Below are 292 nucleotides of genomic sequence, written 5' to 3'. Positions count from 1 at the left end.
ACTGATTGACTTTGGGAGCAGAAAGGCATCATGGGATGCACACAGACCTCTGCAGAGGATGGGACATTCATGCCAGAGGAGATCTGGTCCTGCGCAGTGATGGGCTCTAGGTATCAGACCACTGGGAGGTGGAAAATTCACGTTGTCCTTCCCCAACTTGCAGGATTTGTGCCTCCTGGGGTGGTTGGGAGGGTTTTTTCATCCATTTTGGTTTGATTCTGAGGGATTTGCAATGATAGGGGTGATGGATTCAAATTGAAGGAGGGGAAGTTTAGGTTAGATATTAGAAAAA

Source organism: Acanthisitta chloris, unplaced genomic scaffold (genome assembly GCF_000695815.1).
Source record: "Acanthisitta chloris isolate BGI_N310 unplaced genomic scaffold, ASM69581v1 scaffold14630, whole genome shotgun sequence".
Taxonomy (NCBI): domain Eukaryota; kingdom Metazoa; phylum Chordata; class Aves; order Passeriformes; family Acanthisittidae; genus Acanthisitta; species Acanthisitta chloris.
The sequence above is the reverse complement of the archived record's forward strand: the minus strand, read 5'-3'. Positions refer to the sequence as shown.